This window comes from Arvicola amphibius, chromosome 6 (assembly GCF_903992535.2).
Source record: "Arvicola amphibius chromosome 6, mArvAmp1.2, whole genome shotgun sequence".
NCBI lineage: Eukaryota > Metazoa > Chordata > Mammalia > Rodentia > Cricetidae > Arvicola > Arvicola amphibius.
Window position 1 is genome coordinate 135,427,916 of NC_052052.2, and position 22,097 is coordinate 135,450,012.

At 46.7% G+C, this 22,097-nt stretch overlaps 1 long non-coding RNA gene across 1 annotated transcript; it reads right to left on the reverse strand.

Annotated features, from left to right (window-relative positions):
• Positions 1–569: 569 nt before the first annotated feature.
• Positions 570–21,812, reverse strand: LOC119817767. The gene is made up of 3 exons (XR_005285940.1): positions 21,566–21,812; positions 20,525–20,620; positions 570–1,476 (listed from the first exon to the last, which is right to left on the reverse strand). It is a non-coding gene; the product is annotated as an uncharacterized LOC119817767 (long non-coding RNA).
• Positions 21,813–22,097: the final 285 nt, after the last annotated feature.

Genomic DNA, 22,097 nt, shown 5'->3' on the forward strand with positions numbered 1-22,097 from the left:
TTAAGTACTATTTAGATTTGGATGCTTGAGGAAAAAAAAGGAGTTTTGTTCTTCTTCAAAAGTGATATAAAATGAATAAATAAAAGTAATATAGAGGTTGGGCAGGGCGATGCACACCTACAATCCCAGCACCATGGAGGCAGAGACCACAGAACACTAGAAGTTCAAAGCCAGTCTGGCCTCCATAGCAAGTCCCGGGGAACCTGTACTACAAAGCGAGATCTTCTCTCTAAAAAATAAATGAAAATGAAAAATCAAAAATAGAGAATTATCTCCCTTTAAAACATATGTAAATATAATCATAGGTAATAACTTAAAGTTAAAAATAACCAAAGGAAAAATAACCAAAAAAAAAACAACTTGGTGCCTGTTGAAACAATTTCTTCACTTTACTATTTAAATTCAAATGTTTTCAAAAAGAGCTTGGTTTTAGTTTTGGCACTGAAGGATGGTTGCTATAGTTATCTCTAAAACTGGGAAGTCTTGAAAAATAAGCTGGAATAATCACCGTCCACAATCAAGCTAAAGTCACCAACCAACGTCACTACCACCAGCTTTTAAGGATGTATCTCAGAGCAAGAGATACAGATGCAGGTCATAAGGCTGAAACCCAAATATTCAAAAGGACAGCCGGTACTATATTTCCTTCTAAACACACCCTCAATGACGTGTCTGGGGTCCTAGCAAGAGTTGACACTAATCCCTTGTTTAACGTAGGGGTCTCATCTCGTGGGTCCATGCTTTCCAGCATCTACCTTGGTCCAGTTTACTCAGAATTTTTAGGAGGAAGGTGTAGATAACAAGAAACTGAGCAGTTATGAAAATCCCCAGCATATGATTATGAAACAAAGACCTGAAATTGCTTTAAAACTGCCGTGACTCTCAAGAGATGCAGGGTCCTTCAAAAGACGAAGGCAATTGGAAATGTCTTATGCAGCTGAAGGTTGGCATCCTAATGCCTGGGACGGTTTCTCTCTCTGTGGCACATTTGCTATCTCCCCATCACTGGCATTCACAGGCGTAGCACTCGGCCTCACCCATGTCCCCGAGGGACAGCTGCTCCAGGATCCACCCAGCAGCTGAGCGACAGGATGAATAGCATTTTCCACTTCAAGCAGAAGACAGGGCCAACATGGCAAGCCACGAACCACGGCGTCCTGAAAAGGAGGAGACGGGAACTATATTTAACAAAGACTATGTCCCCGGGAGAACAGGCACAGAGGGGGCCCGGCTGTTTTCCAAACAGAAAATCTCAAGTTCTGTTTTTGTTTGAACTGAGTCTCAACTCCTTGCATAGTTTGTGTGCAGCTGCCGACGTCCTGGGCCTTCAGGACTTCTATGACGATGACGCAAAATGGTGCCTTCCATAGCAGATGGGGGTTAAAGGATGTCAGCACGGAGGTGGTCCTGCTTCTTAGAACTACTAGGCCCTGTCAGTCACTTCTCTTTGAAACTTAGTAAAACTTCTTCAGGCTCCTGAGAGAAAAACAAACAAACAAACAAAACTCCACTTCATTTGAAACTCTTCAAACCAGACTGAAGAAATGGCTCAGAAGTTAAGAGTATTGGCTGTGTTTCCAGAAGATCTGGGCCCAATTCCTAACACCCACATGGCAGCTCACACCTGTCTGTGACTCCAGAGTTTCTGACACCCTCACACAGACATACATGCAGCCAAAACACCAATGCACATACATAAAATAAAAATAATAAATTCTTTTTTAAACTGTTTTTTTCCACTTTCTAAAAAAAAAAAAAAAAGAGCATCCAAAACTCCTCAGACTCTCAAACTGAAGAATCTGCCCGGAGTGAGTGCAGGTATTTTCTGTGGACACGGTGCAGTAGACATTCTGTAGGTGTTGATTTTGTCCCTCTCCTGTGCCAAATAAGCAATCTCTATAATATAGTGTTGTTTTCTGAAGCCCGAGTCTCCATGGAGCCCAAAATACAGATTCTCAAGGGGACCAGGCCACCCCTGCAAAGCAGTGAGGGGGTAGTACCTGCAGCTGGCTTCCAGCTCCATCCTCCCAGCAGTGAGGTGTACCCTGCACACAGCGTGATCACTGTCTCTCCCCTCAGCCCGAATACACCACTGTTCCTACACCCTTCAAATGGAAGCTCTGGGGTACAACTGCAGCTGTCAATTTTCTCTCCCCAAACTCAGCATACACAAGCGTTCTGCTGTGGAGCCTCGGAAAAGAACTCCGCCTAGAACCCTGTCTGCTCAGACTCCCAGCTCACCTAGGCTGGGGAGCTGAAGGGAAGGGAACTCCCTCCTGAGGACTCTAGAGTTCTTTGGAGCACAGTTAGAGCTTTGGACTGAATTCTCTCTATGGCCTGATGCTCGGTCCTTCTAAGCATTTGCGGAATAACTGGGACACATTTTTGAACTGGATCAAATTAGCTCAAGGCTGATGTGGAACATACACGAACAAACGAGGGAGGCTCGCCTTTGTACTCAGCCCATCACACTGCCTGGCCAAAAGTCACTTGGCAGGAAGCCTTTCAGACTAGTTTCAGCCAGAGTTTCAGTGGCTGGGACTGACGGGGTTGAGGCTTTGTGGGTCAGGGAGGAGTGGGAAGTAAATGAGGGAAAATAAAAGTGTAATCTTATCCTCAAGAGAGTGGCCTACAAGTCTGAACCAATTAAAAGGCCTGCAGCCAGAGGACCTGCAATAATTTCAGATGAATAGGGGTGGTGGGCCAAGAGGGCACTGGGCAAGAAGTCAGGACACCAGGTCAGCAGTGACTGCTCAGTCGTGAGCAAATCACATCTGTTTCTACCTCCACGGAAGGGCTAGGCGGGTAGCTTCCGTGGGGCGCTTGCAGCCATGCACTTCTGTGATTCTGAGAATTGCAGCCGCTTAACAATGCTGATAGCAGTTATCAAATTGGAGCGTTGGCATTGTCCAGACGTGTTTGTTACCTATAAATATTCCTCAGCGGTGACGCTAGTGACCATCTTAGGTCACATGCAGCGTTCTAACCAGGCTACTCCTACGATCTTCGAAGGGGTGGGTTTTGAGTCTGTAAGATCCTTCTGAGCGATACTCCCAGAGGCCTTTGTACTACTATGCATTGTGTTAAAGCAAATTCTGGCACAGGTGGGCACTTATCAAGTCTTGGAAAGGCAAATTTGCAGGCTGATAGAATTATCTGCCTGGATTTGCTTGCTATAGCAAAGCCAGTGGCGTCTGAGGTCACATTGCCAGGTCTCTCTTCAGTTTACCTCAACAAAGTGACCCTGAAGCTGAATCCGTGAAGAATGAACGCAGAGAAGTAGCTAGACTCTGGGATTAACTTTACCCTAGTGTGAGAGGATTGATGTTGCCTTCCCCTCTCTCCTTCTCTCTCTCTCTCTCTCTCTCTCTCTCTCTCTCTCTCTCTCTCTCTCTCTCTCTCTCTCCCTCCCTCCCTCCCTCCCTCCCTCTCTCCCTCCCTCTCTTCCTTTTTTTTCATAAGTGGCTCTTAGAATGTAAATGATTGCCTGAAGAGCCAGCGCATGGAAACTCAGCCTCTTTAGGTGGGGAAATACCTTGGCCAGGCTGTTCCGAGTGCTGTTCTATGTGGAATCTGGTCATGGACTCTAATTCCAACTCAGCCCCTTTTGTCTTCTTTTGCTGTTGAGTTCCAAAGTGTTATTAAGGCTGCCTACACGGCTCCCAGCACCACCTATCCATCCTTGTCAATCACACAGCACAGCTGGACATGGTGACAGACACCTATAATCTCAACACCTGAGAGTAAGGGTACAAGTTCAAAACCAGCCTAAGCTACACAGAGAGACCTTATCTCTGTATATAAAACAGTATAAAGAAGCAAAGACAAATAGAGGAAACAGTGTGCTATTAACAACACTATGAACCAAAGTTCCCAGAAAGAAATGGTACCTATCTGAGCATTCTACAAAGGTTGATCGCTTAGCACTTCAGTGATTGGGGGCTGGAGAGATGGCTCAGCGGTTAAGAACATTGGCTGCTCTTCCAGAGGACTCTGCTTAGATTTCCAACACCCCCGCAGCAGCTAATAACCAGCTATAATTCCAGTTCCAGGCAATCCAGCGCCCTCTTCTGGTCCCACAGGCAATGCACGAACGAGGTGCGCAAGCTTGCAGACCTGTAGTGCTGTACTCTCCTCCGACCTAGCATGTCTTCTTATTTGCTTCAAATCACCTCTCTATTGCTTACTGAATGACAGCGAAAGAAAAACTGCATGTTTTGTATGCAGGTATTTTTTTTCCTGATTACTTTCAATCCACAGTTGGTTGGGTGTACAAATGTGGAGCCTGTGGGTACAGGGTGCCGACTGAGTCACCGCTCATCCCCAGCCCTCATTTTGAAACAAATGCCCAAGAACTCCCTTTGCCAGCCCATCCTCACACACCCGGAGCCTCACCCCTGGCTGGCCTTGCTGCCTGCTAGACCTCCTTTCCCAACAACGAGCTCTCCAGCTCATGCCGAGGGAAGGAAGTGGGTCACCCAGCAAGCGCATGCTAGTGGTGGACGCGCCCACAGCAAGCTGTGGAAGGGCAGAACTGGAGTGGCTTCTTCTTCTTCCTATTTCTTATAATTCTGTAATTTTCCAAACTGTTTCATGAGTGGGCCTGCTCTAGAATTCGATTCTGTTTGAGCCAGCAAAGGGTTCCACGGAAGCCAGAGCCAAGATCCAGGCCGTCATGCTCACAATGTGCTCCTTTACTTGTTCCAACAGCACAGCCTGATTCCCCAGAGACACCCTTCATGATGTGACAAGACTCAATCTTTTAAAGACTTTTAAATTAATGTATCCTGTTTGTACAAAATCATGGGTTTATTATGAGATTATGGTACATTTATAATATACTTAGATCATATTTACAGCCCTATTAAGTTCTCTCATCTCCTGCCCTTCACTCGGTTGGCCCCCTTTTTCTACTCAAACAGTCCCTGTTATGTTTGGGAGACTGTGGGACCCAGAAATGGGATCTAGAGGGTAGAGTAGATCCCTAGCAGTGGGCCTTCGCAGGGTCTATAAGGCTCTGGCTGTATCCCCTCTGCTTCCAAGTTCACCTCTCTATGAATGATCCCTGCCAAGTACTTCCACCACTCAGTCGCTCTGTGCCTTCCCTGTTATGACAGAGTGACGCTTAAGAAGCCATAAGTTCAAACAAATGTTCCTCCTCTGAATTTATTTCTGCCACATTTGTAGCCATGATATAAACGTCACTAATATAGTCACCATCTTCTTTTGTGTCTTCCTTTTTATATATATGTCCTTCACATAAGAGAAAGCAAGCAGCTTTTGACCTACTGAGTCTCATGGATTTCTTTTAATACAGTGATTTTCAAGCCCACCTGTTTTCCTACAGATGATACAATTTCATTCTTTATTACTGAATTTATATATATATATATATATATATATATATATATATATTCTGCACTTCCTTTATCCATTGATAGGCACTAGGCTAGGTCTATAATTTGGCTATTATGGGTGTAAAAGAGTCTGCTTCGTGTGGTGATTCAGGTTGCTCTCGTTCATATCTAGGAGTGGTGTGGTTAAATCATTTGGTAGTTCTAATTTTCATTTTTTGAGATTTATACTAATTTTCATAGTCACTGGACTAATTTATATTTCCACAACCAACAAGACTAATTCTTATCCAGAAACCATACCAGATAACTATTCTGTCTTCATTTCCTCATTGCATCTCATAAAATTCACGCTCTTACTCCCGGAAGAGAGTCCCTGGCAGCAAAATGAAATTGCATGTTCGTTTCATTTCTAGACTAGAGGATGACCTGGAATTAGCAGTGTTGCCTAAATGAGAGATTTTCCATCTCAGCACTGTGAACTTTTTGGGTAGGATTCTTCTCACTAGGTCATCCTGTACATCTGGGGTCCCAGAGAAATAAATACAGATTTCAGTAGAGTCGTGAAGCAGGACTTTCCAAATATATGCTGTCCTTTCCAAACAAAGGCAAAGGAGAAATAGAAAGGATACAAAAAAATCCCCTCTAAATTGATGAGTGAGAAGCAAATAGCTTTAGGAAGATGATGGCAGAATGGCTCGGTCCTCAGAAGGTGGAAGAAACACAAGATTGTCTGGTTTGCTCACTGCTTACAAACCTCGGACCATCTGGTAGCTCATTTGGTTTGTCTGTTCAGAGGATGAGAATGTTACAGGAACTAGGCATGGGTGCTAAGGGTTCCTTTTTAAGCAGCCTGGAAGTGTGTGTTGAAGACTTTGTAGGAGTCTTGCTTTGCCATGGTAACGCAGCAAGCAGCAGGGAAGGCTCCAGCTCCACTTGAAGAAGTCTACACTCTCAGATTTGGCCTGTGATGGAACAAGGAGCTAAGTGGGAGTCAGGTCACACAGTTTGCACTAGACAGGTAAAAAAAAAGGTGGAATCAGTTTTGTTGTTGTTGTTGTTGTTGTTGTTTTAGCTAACATACATTGCCCTTGACAGATGAAAGTCAGTTTGTACTTGACAGGTTAAAGGGGTTTCAGAGTGTTGTGGGAAAATCTTTTTGTATACTGTGGAGATGTATCTTTGCCAAGGCACCTTTTGATTGATTTAATAAAGAGCTGAATGGCCGATAGCTAGGCTGCAGAGAATTGGTGGGACTTCCAGAGAGAGAGAGAGAGAGAGAGAGAGAGAGAGAGAGAGAGAGAGAGAGAGAGGAATTGGAGTTGAATCTAGGCACGCGAGAGATGCCAGCGAGACACAGAGGGAATCAGACATACAGAATGGAAGAAAGGTAAAATCTCATATGGCAGAACATAGATTAATAAAAGCAGGTTAATTTAAGTTATAAGAGCTAGTTGGGAACAAGTGTAAGTTAAGGGCAAGCTTTCATAATTAATAATACGTGGACTGGCAGTCCAGAGAAAGTCTGATGAGAAAGCTTACTACATTGGAAATTTTGAGGAGAGCAAAACAATTAGATGGGCAATGACAACCATAAGACACGTTTGCAAGTAGGAAGTCAGGGACATCAAGAGTGTGCCCTTTAGGGACACAAAGAACATGGACAGTCCAGCTGGAGAGTCTCTTTGAAGTTCATCTAGTTGAACTGAACAGAAAGCTATGCTGCGAAGCATGGAATTATTGTAAGAAAGAAACAAGTTTCAGACACAAGGTTCACATGACTAATTACCAAATTCTTCACCATAGGTATGGCCGGCGCATTCCTAGGAAGGGTGGCAAGAAATAAAAAGTGGTACCAATGGGCCATGTTACCTTTGGTGCACCAGGAAGGGAGTGGGGCACCCACAGGTGGAGCTGGGTATCTCTTCTTGAACATTAGCCACCACAAAAGGGATTCCTTTCTCTCCTTTCCCCTGTATAGATAATGGAATTACTGAGTGGCACTGGGGTGCCTGGGATAGGGTTGCAATCTGACTTGGCAAGCTTTGGGGCACTAAGCTTGCACAAGAGTAAAGACGTGTCTTCTACTGTAAATGGGGTGCTTGGGAGAGTCCTAAATGACTGCAGGTTTGCAACTGAGAAAAGAGTAGACCTGTGCTGGAGGTCATACACACATTGCCCTTAAGCATGATTTATGGCTATTTTAACAGTCTTCTTTGAAACATATAAGACATACATAAAGGTAACATTGTCTCTATCAGGCAGCCAACCCTCACAGTAAGTGCTAATTATGGTAGAAATCTTGACTTGAGGCTGCTGAGAGGCAGGGTGAAGCTCCCCTTCCAGTTCCTGTGTCATCCAATTTCCTGTCTCTCCCTCTTCCTCTTTTGTGTTCTGGTCCTCAAGGAAGGCCTCAAGGAAGGCAAGTGAAGCTTCTCCCCAGGTGCTCATCAAGATCTCCCCCCACAGACACACTGGCAGAGGCTCACTCCTGCATCCTTTGTCATCTCCTTGTTCCCACAGTGGGGGTTTATCTACCTGTGACTCTTGGACACCCCTCCCCATGAAAATGTCTGTAAACTGGATGTGTAAGCCCCTTGCATCTGATATTTTGCACTTAACTCTCCTCTGGAGGGCACTGGAGTCCCGTTAACCCCAGAAAAGGTGGCAAGTATCTGACATTTGAACTCCCCTGGGTTTGTGACAAAGGTGGGCGTGTTGAAAGAGCAAAGCAAACAGGCAGCTTTCCCAGGGGAGTGGAGCTGAGGAAAGGGCAGGCCTCTCTGAGACTTTGGGCCCAGTGAGAAGCGGGGAGGCCTTACCAGGAGCCAGCAGAGATCCACAGAGAGGATCTTTTGGGAATGGGGCCTCGAGCCTCATTCACATATGAGGGGTTCTGACCCCAGTCCCACCCCCTTTGCAGGGCTGCTCTGTTGGCCTGAATTAAACTCTCAGTGTGGAAATGTATTTAAAAAATGAGATAAATGCCAAGAAGGCAGGAGAGGAGAAAAGCCGGGTAAGGTGACAGGGAAGACACCGCAGCCCCCCACGCATGGGTACCCTCTCCCACTACCCCCGCCCCCCAGTCAACAGACTTGGGTGGAGACCCAAGATAGAGGACAGGCCAAGTAGAGGCTGAAAACTGCCCTGGAAGACAGAGGCCAGGCCCAGAGTCTCGAGTGAGTTTTCTTTCGGGGCAGATGCTGCGAGGCCTGCGAAAGTGAGCAGTGAAGGCTTGCAGGAACCCAGCAGCCGGGACTCACCAGGCTCTCCTCTGAAGGGCGGGAGGGGGTGCTGGCTGGCTGTGGTGGATCACTGCACAAAATGGTTTTTTATAGCTCTGCTTGGCTTCACAGTTCTCAAACACAGATGAACCAGAGGACGGATGACTTTAAGATCCACGTGTATGCTATTAAAGCACCCAGATGGACTTTCTAAGGGTTTCTGCACACCCAACTTCTTAAGCAACAATAGGAAAAAGCTCAGAAAAAAAACAAACACACTTAGAACATTAAGTTTTTTTGTTTCCACTGAAAATGCCACCCTCCCCAGGCATGCACCTTCCACCAAAATACAGTGTTGACTTTTAAAATACAAACAAAGGTAGCAGAAGCAGCACTTGGAAAGGGGGAACGTGAGTGTGGTATCCTGGGATATCTGCAGCCTCAGCTCCACTTCTACTATAGAAGTCAGAGCACAGCCCTTGCACACCCGCTGTGGAAATCAGAGCACAGCCCTGGCACACCTGCTGTGAAAGTCAGAGCACAGCCCTGGCACACCCACTGTGGAAGTCAGAGCACAGCCCTGGCACACCCACTGTGGAAATCAGAGCACAGCCCTGGCACACCCACTGTGGAAATCAGAGCACAGCCCTGGCACACCCGAAGTGGAAGTTGGAACACAGTCCTTGCACACTCACTGTGAAAGTCCCAGCACAACCCTTCCACGGCCGCTGCAGAAGCGGTGGGAAACCTGGGCCATCATGGTCTGAGAACGTTTCATGAAAGCATTCACAGACATCTCTGCTCATTCACATACGATCAGCTAAAGGAGACGCTCAATTAGCAAATACACCTGCAAAAATCAGGGAGCCAGTGACAAGAGGAGCACTTTCCCCAATGAATTATGACCCTTGAACTGCAGGCTTTGCATGGTCCTGACATCTGATTGCAGCAAAAGGCCATCCTACATAGGAGCACGCACAGAAGCTCAGCTTTAGGAGCTGCCTGCATAGGAAGGTGGTCAGCCAGCAAGCCGTCTCACAGCTGGGTCCCACTTCATGCAGAGCCATGCCTCAAAGATGCTGAGCAAGGGAGTAGCACACACACACGCACACACACACACACACACACACACACACACACAACTGTCTCTCTACTGAGGATCCTTAGGATTGAAATATTCCACAGTATTCAGCAGCCATGTCCTGAGATCTGAAGAAGCCAGCTGTGTCTTCAGATCCCTGGATTCTGGGCTTCACCTCGCTCCTGAGTATATTGTTTAAAGTGAGTGAAATAACAAGGACAGAAAGAAAGGAAATCTTTTTTTAAAGCTACTCTTAATTCTCTGAGGAAAAGAGCTGTCTGTATCTACAGAAAGCTTAATCCATAGTTGGTGGTGGACAGAGTTTTCCCTTGCCTCTGTGAACATGCTGGGCTACTACCAATGGCTCTGGTGTGGTATCCATGACCTCGTATCTACCCCCAATGGAAGCAAGGGTTTGTGCCCACCCACAGCTGGAAGACGCGTTGTGGAAATCTGTTCGACTGTGTGTAACTATACACAGGGGTTCTCCAATCCTAGGCAATCCTTTAGTTCTTGGTTTATGGCCCCATATTTTCCACTGTCAAGGGCTGACAAAAATCCAAAGATCTGACACTTAGCTCATCAAGTAGAGGAAGAAAATTCTGTTTCATGCTGACAGTGTGAGAAAATGAGGGTACGTGGCAAGAAAACAGAAAGGCTGCAACCGTGGGCTTGAGTGCTGGGGATTCCTGACAGTTTCTCCACTCTTGAGATGTGTGCACTTTTGCACTGTTAACCCGTGAGCACACAGATGGGGCTGGGGTCTGAGCCAATGGGAGAGCTACCCAGCTTCTCCTCCAATCTTATTTTCCAACAGCTTCTACTTCCTTTCCAACTCTTCTTACCACACACTAATGACAAGATGGAGGAAGCCCGTTTTCTTGTCCCTGACAGTGTTAGCAAGCAGGAAAGCCCATGAGGATGTGCAAAGACAAGCCACGGTCTCTCAATAGAATATGAACTGATTGAATGACTGCCTATGGTTTGCTGGTCAAAAAAGCACCTGCATGGGTGTGGAGCCTGTGCCACAGCTCCCTCCCTCCTGCCACGCACACACACAGACACACAGACACACACACAGACACACACACACACACACACACACACACACACACACACACACACACACACCATAGGCTGAAGAAGTAGATATAAGCAGGAATGTAAAAGGCCATTTCCTTGTGGAGGAAAGAAAGTCCCGAGGTCACAGGCCTAAGAAGTGAGTCCTGAATTTCTTCAGGAGACTAGAACACAGAAAGGAAAGTGTCTTTTTAATAATGTGATCCTGAGCCAGACCCATGGCTAGAGGAAAGCCCACAGCTCTGAGATTCTCAGTGTAGAGCCAATCCATCCACAAACAAATGCAGGAATGCAGAATGGGGCCCAGAGAGGAGACGAGAAAAGAGGGAGACAGTGATTTCAGCGAGGCCAAGGGTCCCTCAAGAGCATCTGCAGAAAGCTGGGTGATTTAAGTACAAAGCAAGAAGAAATGTGGTCACCCCTCAAGTTATTCTCTGGAATCCACTCATTCGGTGGGCCCATCCCTCATCTCCCTGAACTTTCTACAAAACTTTCTAATTCTATACCGATTGGGAGAAGGAGAACCTCTGAGGAGATGAGGAGAAAGGCAACACAATTGGTCCTCATCAACTTAAGATGCAGCTTCCTCTCACTGCAAGGTACTTTCCGTTGACTGATGAGAATCATATTTAAATAGGGCATTTAGAAAACTATGTGGATCCTCTGGTAAATGAGCAAGAAACTCATTCTAATCACAAGATACTCCCTTCTGACATCCCATGTTCAACTCGGGAGACTTGGGTACCAGCATCTATCCTGCTACCAACCCACTCTTGGTGCCTTGTTCCTATCTCTGTGGGAAGGTGTAGTAAGTAGCTTTTCAATATGGTAACCAATACCTCAGAAAATCCAATTATGAAAAGAAAGGGTTTATTTGGGTTCACGGTTTTGGAGCCTTCAATCCAAGATTGGCTGGTTGGGTCTATGCTGAAGTAGAGCTTGACAGCTGTTCATATGATGCTGGCCCCATGATGCCTGTCCACGTGATGCTGCCCCCATGATGCCTGTCCACATGATGCTGGCCCCATGATGCCTGTTCATGTCATGCTGGCCCCATGATGCCTGTTCATGTCATGCTGTCCCCTGAAAAACTCCTTTGAGACATGTGTGAGCAAAGGCTCTGTGCTTGGCCCCTTTTTTTCCCCTTAAGTTCAAGGACAATTTTATTAGAGTTTAACAGAAAAACTCCAGAGCAGGCAAGCTGTAAATCTCTGCAGCTTCCTGGAGAAGGGAGACAGAGATGAGGAAGAGACAGAGCCATGCTGTTTGAGTTAAGGTGGCACTGAGTTGTAAACAGAGACTGCAGTGGTCCTTTGGCCTAGAAATTGACTGGCTCAGTTAGATTTACTCTTAAGGGAAGACCCAATACCATGGCTCCACCCAGGGATAGGTTTCATTCTTTACTGTAGCATTCCCCTGCCTTGGAAAAGGTAATCCTAAAATCATTTAAGAACAGACCCCAAGCACTTTGGCATTCTATCATTCAGCCAAGATAGGACCAAGTATGTTTCTATACCATGAGCTTCTTATCCAATTTCTATCTCATTAGTCATCACCTGCAGCAGTAACCCTAACTGTCGTTCAGTGAACTGTGGCATCCATTGATCTGGCCTCTTTGTAGACAATCTGCGGAATCCCAAAAGTGTATTAGTAGTTCCATTTCTTAAAGATTCTAACAAATACCTCTTCATAGTGCCATATGCTAGGGGCAACATCTTTAAAAACAAGGGATTCTGGTAACATCTATCTATCTATCTATCTATCTATCTATCTATCTATCTATCTATCTATCTATCTATCTATCTACCTATCTATCTATCTATCTATCTATCTACCTATCTATCTATCTATCTATCTATCTATCATACCAACCACAGTTTCCCCCTCCTTCTTCTCTTCCCATTTCCTGCCCCTACCTCCCATCTATGCCCCTCCCCAATCCACTCCTCCTTCATCTTCATTCAGAAGGGGTAGAGCCTCCCATGGGAGTCAACAAAGCATGGATATCAAGTTGAGGCACAACCAAGCTCCTCAGACTTGCACCAAGGCTGGGCAAGGCATCCCACCATAAATAGATTCCAAACAGCCAGCTCATGTGTCAGGGACAGGTCCTAGTCCTACTGCTAGGGCCCCCACAAAAGACCAAGCTACACAACTGTCACCCAGATGCAGAGGGCCTAAGTCCGTCCCATGCCAACTCCCTAGCCATTGGTCCAGAGTCCATGAGCTCCCACAAGCTCAGGTCAGCTGTCTCTATGGGTTTCCCCATCATGATCTTCACCACCACCACCACCCCCTGCCTTACTCATATAATCCCTCCTCCCTCTCTTCAACTGAACTCCCAGAGCTCCGCCCAGTGCTTGGCTGTGGGTCTCTGCATCTGTTTCCACCAGTCAGGAACACTTATATTAACCACAGTACCAGGGAACAGAATAAATATGAGCTTGGTCTAAACTAGTGATTTTCAAACTGGGAGCTCTCAGTATCTCAGGACACATCATTCTGTGGTGTATATTTTGTCTTATAGACCCCATGACGTTAAGTGACATTCCTGGCCTCTACAGACTGACTAGCCACCAGAAGAACCCTCTCTGGTTGTAACAAAAGTGTCTTTAGATGTTGCCACATGTCCTGTGGTATGGGATATTGTCCTTAGTTGAAACCTCAGTGTAAATCTTCAGTGTCCAAGCTAGAAGCCTCATGTGGTCATTTTGCATGCAGCCAATTCAAATCAAGATAGGGCATCACTATAAATTTACCTTGAGTTCAAATATTTAAATGAAAAACAAATCATGTAAATCATCATGAGTTATACTAACATATTTCTACATGTCTGTACTTGATGTACTTGATTTTTAATTCACTTGGCAAATTAGAATAGTTATAGTTTATTGTACATTTTTTTCTGGTTCTTATAATGTAGCTAACTGAGAAACTTGAAGTAAGACATGTTCACACTGAGCCACCTTTAATTTCCATTGGTCATCACAGGGCTGGACACAGGCTAAAGTCTCTCTCTGCTCAGCAGGTTCACTCACCCTGTGACAGACTGACTCCTGCAGGCAAAAGACACTTTCCAGAATGCTCTGCCGTCATCCTGAGCACAACACAGTAGATGCTCAGTCTTGTCAGTAAACACGCCGCTCTCCCAGAAGTGTTGAAGTCCCTTCTCCTCCATTAACACTGAGTGGAAGCAGCAGCAACAGCAGCAGCAGCAGCACTCAGAGTGAATGTCCTCCCTGTCCCACAGAGGAAGCCATTTCCCTGGCAACATCCTGCAGTAGCAGCCTCTGGATGCAGGAGGCCTCACCACAGCCGCAGCCACGTGAAGTTTCTATTCTCCTGGCAACAGGAGAGCCATCCCAGCAGGACCTCATGGGATGCTTGCTAAGCGCTTCTCACACGCCTCACTCATCTCCTTCCTTCCCAGAGACACACAAACCCTACATCAGGCAACCTCCGTTTTATACGAGGCAATAGGGAATTTTGCCCCTGGAAATTTAGGTTCAAAGAAACTGTGTCCCTTCAAACACTGCAAGAGGAGTAAGAAACTCAACTTCAGGAGTCAAATATGGTGGTACATAGAGACAGGAAGGCAGGAAGCTGGGAGTTCAAAACCAGCCTTGGTTGCATAGCAAGTTCGAGGCCAGCCTGGGTTACACAAGCCCTTTCAAAGCAGAACAAGACAAACAGTGATGGATATCTGTAATTCTGCACTTGAGGGCAGAGATAGGTAGATTTCTGTGAGTTCACGACCAGCCTGGTCTTCATAGAAAATTCTAGGCCAATCGAGGCTACGTAGAGAGAAACCCGACCTGAGAGAGAGAGACAGAGACAGACACAGAGACACAGAGACACACAGAGAGAGACAGAATGACAGAGAGGCAGAGACAGAGAGAAAATAAAACTGAGCTTCAACAAGGCATGGTGGCTCAAGCCAGGAAATCCAGTATTCAGGAGGCCAAGGCTGGAAGATTACTGTTAGTTCAAGTCCAGCTTGGATTATAGTAAACAGTAATGACTAAAAATATATTCCTTCTCTGCCTGTCTTGCTATTGCAGTGTTTCTCTCCAGGTCCAAAGCTGATTGTAAGGTCCCAATGTCAAAAGCAAAGCAAGCATTTGAGGCAGCCGTCTTGGCCCCTTATCATCTGAAGTGCCATTGTCTTAGACTGCAGCTGTCTTAGGAAAAGTCTGCGTGTTTGTCACCGGAAGCTCTGAGCAGACATGTTGGGACTACTCTCTAGGAGTTACGGCATGGGACTCAGATCCCCAGGGCTCCCTCTGGAAGTCCCACCTGCTATAACTGTGTAAGTGTACCCAAAAAACTGTACTAAAGGCTGATCTGTCAGCCTGTGGGCAGACTAGGAGGTGGGGTCTAGGGAGTGGATTCTGGTCATTGGCACATACTCCTAGGAAAGATCTTGGGACCTTGCCCCACGTCCTTCATTCCCAGCTCCCTTCCGTTTCAATCTCTCTTCTAGAGACCCCATAAGCTGAGCAACTTTGCTCCACCGTGCTCCCTGCCGGGAAACACTATCTTGTTAGAGACCCAAATCAATCAACAGGGTAGCACTGTGAACTGAAACCCCTGAGAGCATGCGCCCCAGTGAACTTTCCTCCGCTTAGATTGATTCATCTTGGGTATTTTTTATAGCGGCATGACACGAAGCTGAGTTAACACCAACCTACTCACTCTTTCCCAACCACAGGAAAGCACTGCCGTACTTCGACTGGCCTCCCTTGGGAAGTTTGTCCGCCTCACTAAAGAGGAAGCACTAACCTCAATGGCCTCCCTTACACACACACACACACACACACACACACACACACATATACATGGCTGGCAGGGAGGGCTGGGGATGGGAAGGGACACACCACTCTTGAGACCAAGCTCATCATCTCCTAGATAGCTTAAAGCTTTCAAAACAAAACCCACAGGGGTTGAGTTTGGATTTGGGCAAAATCTGCTCTCCATCCTGTACCACAAATTTCCCAGAAAGATGGGGGCCAAAGGTCTGGTAGCTTTCTGGAAATAAATATCTTTTTAAAAATGACACCAGAGAACAGAACATGTTATATCTCTAGGGCCCATGCATCTTCCCGTCCTCCTGCCCTCGGCCTCAGGAGTGGCTGGGATCTCAAGGCAGTGCCACAGATAACACACTTCCACACCTCTGCGCTCGCTTCTCTGACGAAGGCTCCATCCACAGCCATCTGCCTAAAAAAGAAAACTCCATGGGCCAGGATCCCTGAATCCCCTGAGAATTACACTGAATAATTGTTTAAACTGTTTTTTTTTTTTTCCCTGTGCTGTTTCTGCTGCTGTTTGTCTTTTCAGATTGCAGTAAGTTATTTCCACCTGTGTGACCAGAGTCGGAGGACACATGCATACACACACACGCGCACACACACACACACACACACACACACACACACGCACGCATGCACGCACGCACACACGTGCTGTTCTCCATTGCACATTTAATCCCAACTTTTCAGAGCGCAGGTGGGACATCTGCCCTGCCTGTGTCATCAAAGGCTATGACCCTGGGAGGGCCAGTGAGGCCACCAGCCACTCATTCTGTTCCTAATCTCTTTCCTCTGAGGAAGTCCTGCCTGTCCTCCTTCCCCCAGATTCCCCCACAGACCACATTAGGACAGGTTCTCCCCGGTCTGCTGAGCGACAGCTGGAACTCACCGGCACTCTTCAAAAAGACCTGCTGAATGTGGAGGCTAGGACTAAACAAGATCACTTGTTTTACATGCTATTTTCTCTTTCTTGGGAATATGAAAACATGACTTTTAAAAAAGTATTCAATGTAACCCACAGGGGACTCAGAGGTCACGTGTGATAAGGGTGATTATACCAACTGTATTTTCATTTAGGTGGATTGTTGTAGGTGGAGGATAACCAGGGCAAGTAAGCTCAGAGGGGTGGAAATGCATTATCTTATCAGCCAAGGTATTTATCAGCTAGGTAACTGAACTGACCAAAGTCCTCTATTATAAATGTACTGTATGGGCCCACCGCAAGGAGTATTTGCCCAGCATGTACAAGGCCCTGGGAATTATCTCCAGCATTACAGTACACACACTCACACACACACACACACACACACACACACACACACACACGGGGTGGGGTATGTTTACACACCAACAAAACTGAATTTCTCAAAAATAAATTTGCTGAGGCCAAACCCAGGGGCGTAGGCTGCAGGGTTCCATCATTACAGAGAACAAGGAAAGGGATGTGGGGAAGCAGCGGGTAGTTCCTCCAAAAGGAGAAGATGATCCAGTGCATAGAGATGCTTGCCACCGAGCCTGGGGACAGGACTTCGGTCCCTGGGACTGATAGAGTGAAAGGAGGGAACCAGTTCCTGCCAGTTGTCCTTTGATCTCCAGGAAAATGAGGTCCCTGAAGTCACCGAAGTCATTGATACAGGAAATGGAATGGTGGTTGCTGCTTTGAGCTGGAAGCAAGAGGAACGGGGACTAGTAGTTGTGGGTATAGAGCCTTTCTAAAAAAATAAAGTTGGGGAGGTGGATGGTTGTGATGGTCACTGTCAAATTACTTCTGCCGTTATACCCCACACGAAGTCTGAATGGTTCAGAGTAAGCTCTACGGTGGATTGTGGTGTCTGATTCCCCCTCAGGCTGGGGCTGTAGCTCAGGGTTAGGGCACTGACTTAGTATGGGCAAGGTACTGAGCTAGATCTCAGGGCAGAGATCTCAGGTTGGGGGTGGGGAGGAACCCACAAAAGTAGGACTAAGGAGAAATAATCAGGCACATGGGATCGTGATGCAGGCCAAGAGCTGGAGCTAGGAGAGGCGTGATGAGCGAGACGGACTCCAGCTGCAAGTCATAGGAAGTTAGCTGCAGAAAGCATTTGCAGACTTTTAGCACGTGATTGGGATTCTGGCATCTTTTCTGAATGCATATCACACTTGAAAAGGTTGAGAAACTGCTATCAAAAAAAAAAAAATAGACAAGAAAGTCCACACAACTGGAAGATAATCTCGTCTATAAGTACATACAAGAAGACAGTTAACTTTTGACCATATCTGGTGCCCAGCTCTGATTCTTGTCTTCGTGGGCGCTTCTGCTCATGAGCTAGAACAACCCCGCAAGCCCCACCTCAACTCCAAATCAGAGTCCTTTCCTCCAACGTCATTCTGCACAATCCGGCCTTTCTTCTCACAGTTTTGAGCATGAGGGATCCCAGGGTACAACTTTGTAGGGATTAGTAATTCACAGGTGTGCCCTCCCCTGAACCAGCCCCCAGCTTATCCACTAAGCAGGAACTGACCCGGCTGTTATTCCAAGTTCCCTCTCTCCCTGGCAGACTTTGGACTGGTTCCCAGATTGGGGCCCCTGAAGGCCCCCCTTCTGATAGCCAAAAGGTCCCTTTGCAGGTTTCTCGGCCATGTGTCTGGGCTCCATGGGCATGTGTTCTCAGTCAGATGCCCCACGCAGAGGTGACATCCCAGTTTGTCTGTCTCCTTCTTACCCACTGCTAGAGCAAGTCACTCTTTCCACACACCCCAACACCGTGATCTGAGCTGCTCTCTCTACAAAGGGACCTAGATCTCTTTTCTCACTCCCAACTTTCTCCCCAGTGTTTCTTTCTACTTTGATCCCAATTCTTTCTGTCACCAGATCACAAGCCTCACAAGAGCTCTCTGAGGCCAGTTTACATTTCAGCACCATTCAGTCCTTTGAATCTAGTCTTTATATACAAAAGTGATAATAATTGGGGGTGGAGGTGTAGCACTGAGGCGGGCACTTGCCTAGCATGCACGAGGACTCAGGCTCCCTCTCCATCACCACCAATAGACAGAAAGCGGGAAGAAAGGGGAGGGGAAACAATGATACTGACCTCTGTGACCTAGAAATGCTGAGTCCTGCATCCACACACTGTCAGAGAATGTGCCTGACTTTACCAGGAAAGAGGCTTGGGTCTGTGGGACTGTGAACTTCCTACAAGCCTACAGGAATAGCAAAACTTCCATCCCTGGTATGCATGCACTCATATATGTACCCAGTCAGCGCCCCCCATGAGAAATAGGGCTCAGTTTCCAGCACCCAAATCAAGTGACCATAGTCTGTACCTCCAGCTCTAGGACTTCCAATGCCTCTGACCTCCCAGGGCTCCTACATACATGTGTACATAGCAACATGCAGACACACACCTCTTCTTTTTTTTTTTAAAAAAAAACATGATTACAAATAGTAATGATAAATCTTTATAAAAATATCAGAAAATAAAGTGCTGTGTTGAGCTGAGGGTGTGGCTCAGTAGCAGAGTGTTAATGCAGCAGGAATGATGCCACGGGTTCCACCCCAGCTCTGCCTAAAAGGAAAAAAGGTGGAAGGGAGGGGGACGGCCAAGGCTGTGATGTAGCTTTTAGCGTGAGTAAGGATGGCACCATGCTCTGCCTCTGTATGCACATATGCATGTACCCCACAAAGCACAAAGTTCAAAAGCAAGCTCAGTTGAGGAGTGCTTGTCTAGAATGAATGAGATCATGGGATCCATTCCCAGAGACATGGAAACAGACAGCAGCCAGTGGCTTGGGATTTTGGCTCGGGGGCAAAGGGCTCTGTGTGGTGCGTTGTTCATTGTTTTGGATGCTATGGCTGGACACCTGAAGGAAGTAACTTAAGGGAGGAAAAATGTACTCCCACTCTCAGTTTAGAGAAAGCAGTCCATCCTTCGAGGCAGGGCAATTAGTTGCATCTTGGTGGTGGGAGCATGGGGAGCAGGGCTCACACTGGGCATCTTAAACAGGACTGAGGACCAGGGAGAAGTGGATGGCAGCCTTCAAATGCCCTATTCGTCGTCATCAAGCTAGGCCCTACCTAAAGGCTTCCCAGCCCCCCAAAGCAGATTCACCCACCACCTTGGGAGAAAGTGTTCAAATATTGTCTGTGAGGGCCATTTCACATCCAGGAAGTGAGCCCCGAGTTTAATCATCAACATATACCCATGTTCACTTTCATGCCCACCCTGCAGCGTGGAAATGCCAAGGAACAAGGTTTCGAGCTGGGCACATGGGACTCAGCCTGAGCAGTATAGTAAGACTGTGTTCAAACACAAACAGTGACACGGGAGATCTGTCATGCTTTCTAGTGTGCCAAGTGTCTCTGGAGGCTCACGCATTCTGCTGAAGTGTAGCCCTCCTGTGAGGTGCCATTGTCCCCAGAACATATGGTTTCCATCTTGTTGGCTTCTTCTGGCCACGGTTAGAACATTAAATCAAGAGTCATGAAATATCAGAGACTTAAAGACTGGAGGGGTGAGAGGACTTGCCTAGCATGCCCAAGGCTCTCCCTGGATTCCATCCCCCTGCTGATGGAATAAATAATAATAAAATAAAGGAAACTTTTGGTGTCTTCTGGCTACACTCTTTTGCTTTAAACATAACATATAAGACCAGGGCCCACCATCAAATTTTGATTTTACTGCAAATTAAATAAAAGCAAACCTTGCCTCATCCAGCCAAAAAATCCAAAGAGCAAATGAGTGTCCTTCATCTCACACACCTTCTGGGGCACACGTCTCCAGGGTAGAAGTCGCTTTGTGTAACACGCTAGGAAGACAAAGGAGCTGAACAAGATGGAGAACATTTCCTAGAACCCCATGTTCCAGCTTGGGCTTGGGGGTAGGGAGTGATCATGAAACGATCCAAGCCTTAAGGCGGAAATTCTATTTATCATTTCTCTCCACTCTACACCCTTAAGTAAGCCAACACTAAAAGCTGGTTTTGCCCTTAACTTACCAACCCTTCATAGCTGAGAAGCGAGACTCCATGGGGCCAGTTAGGCACATACAGAGGCACACCAGGCTTTCAACTGCTTCCAAAGCTACTTACAGTCTGCAGACAAATGAGCACCATTAGGCAACCAGAAACCAGAATTTCAGGTCAGTTCTGTCAAGAGGAGCAGGAGGAAGAGGAGGAGGAGGAGGAAGAGGAGAAGGAGGAAGAAGAGGAGGAAGAGGAGGAGGAGCAAATGGGGAGGGTGAGGGAGGGAAGAGATGAGAAAGAAAAGAGGAAGAAGAAACCTCAAAAATTTTTTAAATTTAACTCAATTTTGTTTGTTTGTTTGTTTGTTTGTTGAGACAGGATCTCACTGTTCTGGCTGTCCTGGAACTCACTATGAAGACCAGGCTAGCCTTGAACTCACAGAGATCTGCCTGTCTCTGCCTCCCAACTGTTGGGATTAAAGGCACCACCACCACCAGCAGCAGCAGCCCCTAACTGAATTTTTTCAAACTTGTTCATGATTATGAGAAGTGTGTGTGTGTGTGTGTGTGTGTGTGTGTGTGTGTGTGTGTGTGTATTGGGGGGTGATTCTATGAGTGGCCAAAGGATAAAGAATAGCTCATTTCCCAAAGGCAAATTTTTGCAACCCAAGCTCCAGATTAAAAAAAAAAAAAACAAAACAAAATAAAAAGTAAGTGGTTTTTTTTTTTTTTATCTCCCTTTCCACAAAGAGAAACTCAGAAAGGGTGGAGCACTAACCCCCCCCCCCTTGTAAAACTGATGCTCGCGAATTCATCCTCCATCTCAGCAGCTCTGCTTCCTGCCCCTCCATCACTCCGTCCTGAAGACAGAGAACAATGATTTGCCGGCCCCACAGAGAACTCCCTGAGGACCTCCCTCGCTCATCTCGGTGACCACCGATCCCAGATTTCACAAAAACTGAAGAAAATCCATTCCACACACTGTCTCGAGATGATACTTTTCCCAAGAAGCCTCACTCTGCAGGTCGTTCTAAACTCAAGGGCTCTAATTTTTTCACCCTAACTTTCTGCCCACCCAGCCACAGAGCGTCTTCTCAGCACAGTCCCCTGAACCAGGTGAGGCCTCTTTCAGGTTGTTTCCATCTCCTCTGGGGCCAAGCTCCCCAGCTTCCCAAACAGAAGTATATCCCGGGTTTTCTCCCGTGCCTCTGACCTTTGTCCCTTTGAGCAAACGCTTGGTTCCTCTCTACACAGACCTGGATGCTGTCCAACCTGTGTCCCCAGGCCTTCAAATAGTCACCCAACAGATGTTTTGCAGAGAGGTCCACGTTTGCCTTTGGAGTTGGTTCTAGAGGTTCCTAAGATAAGCTGGGGGGGGGGGGAACCCTGTCCACAGTTCTTGCCCCACCCCCACCCCATCAGGGCAGGAAAAGGAAGCCCCTTTGTGTGCAGAAGCCTGATGACAACTGCTGGCCCTTGCCAGCACATTGTGCTTTCCTTTCCCTAACATAAGGAGCTGCTAGGAATCGCAGATCCGAAAAAAAAAAAAAAAAAGGAGCTGTCCCTTTCGAAGACAGCAGGGTCGTTAAGGCCACACAAACACTACT